The sequence below is a fragment of the Parasteatoda tepidariorum genome, chromosome 9 (assembly GCF_043381705.1).
Source record: "Parasteatoda tepidariorum isolate YZ-2023 chromosome 9, CAS_Ptep_4.0, whole genome shotgun sequence".
NCBI classification, from domain to species: Eukaryota; Metazoa; Arthropoda; class Arachnida; order Araneae; family Theridiidae; genus Parasteatoda; species Parasteatoda tepidariorum.
The window spans coordinates 72,081,942-72,083,800 of record NC_092212.1 but is presented as its reverse complement, the minus strand read 5'-3'; positions in this window follow the sequence as shown (position 1 = coordinate 72,083,800).

The following is a 1,859-nucleotide window of genomic DNA, read 5'->3' as shown; positions in this document are numbered from 1 at the left end:
ATATATATGTGTATATATATATTATAAAGGAATAAATTAAGATAAATTAAGCTTACTCTTGGTTATCTATTTGCATTATCTTTACAAAGATTATACTTTATGATTCATAAGCAATAAGTATGGCATGGGTGATCTACTTTTAAATTTAATCTGTATGAGAAATATCACATTTTACTTTTGTTTGAACAGGGTATCATTGTTTTTAAGAAAATGAGAATGAAACCCACGTGAGTAAAAAATCTTATTAATTATTAACAAATTAAATAATTGAAAAATAATTCTTATTATCCTTATTAAATTATTTCTGCACAATGCATATAAAATCGTACAAGTGTGATTCGCCAAAAACTTGACATTTTCAAATAAGTAATTCTTAAAATCTAAAATTAATTTGAAAAATCTATTTCATATTTACTCTTTATAAAGCTTTTAACAAGAGAAAAATAGAGGGAACTCATTTAACAATGCTGCCTGTTAAGTCTATCTAATGGCTATATATATATATATATATATACTTGATGTGGTTAACTGTTAACATTTTCAAGCACTATGAAAGGAGGTGAATTTAAATCAGTGATGATTAAATATTAAAAAGAGCTGGATTAACAATAATGCATTAAAGTGAAACACGCAACGAGCAAATATATATTTTTTGGAAAATTTATTTTTGTATTTAAAGCTGTTGATAAATTCAAGCGTTCGAATATAAGTTTTGGTTCCAGTAAATTTGATTGACTACCTTTACAAAATAAGGTTTACCTAAAATGACCGACAATTTTTAAAAAATAAAATAAAAATAAAATTGAAAGCGATACAAACGTATAGTTTTCTACGCTTTTCTAAGTAAACTATGTTTTTTTCTCATCTTGTTTTAAAATCAGTTAAAAGGTTTGCCAACAGATGACGCTGCCAAATGAAAAAAAAAAAGTATAAAACAACGTTTTCAACCAGAGCCGGCTTATGCATGTCGCGGCCCCTAGGCAATGCTCGTCTCGCCCCCCCCCCTACCGTCTTCTAACTTCCTACTATATTTTTTCGCTAACACAACACTTTTTTCATAATTACGCTGTTTTTTACTACATAGGTATATTATCATATTATTCAATAAAAACATTGAATCAAACGAAAAGAATATAAGTAATTAATATATGCATTAAAAAAAAATCATACAATAAGCTTAAATATTAACTCTTCTAACTTTTTTTGTTACAAAATCGTTCAAGACATCCTGAAAGTTAACCTTTTCCAATACATCATTTTCAATTGCCATTATGGCCAATGAATTTAAACGGTTTTGAGACATAGTTGAACAAAGACAGTTTTTAATTAATTTCAATTTGGAAAAGTTTCGTTCACCAGTGGCGTTTGTAATCATTAGACTTCCATATATTTGCAAAGCTGTCATTACATTCGAGAAAGTTGATTGTGCCATGTTACCAATAATCAGTTTGTAAGACTCTTCGGCAGGCACAATTTTTTTCCGGCGTCTTCTAATTGTAAGATGAAGTATTTATACTGCACCATTTCGTCTATAAACTGATAAAACTTACGTATAGTAATTTTAACTTCAGTTTACACTACACGGATTTTTACTCGTCGTTTCAACGATTTTCTCGAAGCCCGAAGCACTTCTGCAGTCTTTATAAATAAATATCCAATACTTAGCTCTAAATTCGTAAGTTTTGAAACACAAACTGTAAAACTCTCTTTTCATTCACAGCCGTAAAACTCGCAAACAAATTGCACGAAGTGAAAATTCAACGATTACATTAAAAATGTTTCAAAAATGTTGTCTATGACACAATACAACGTATGTATTTAGCGGATCGGGGAATTCCCCAGTCATGCGACGAAAGAAC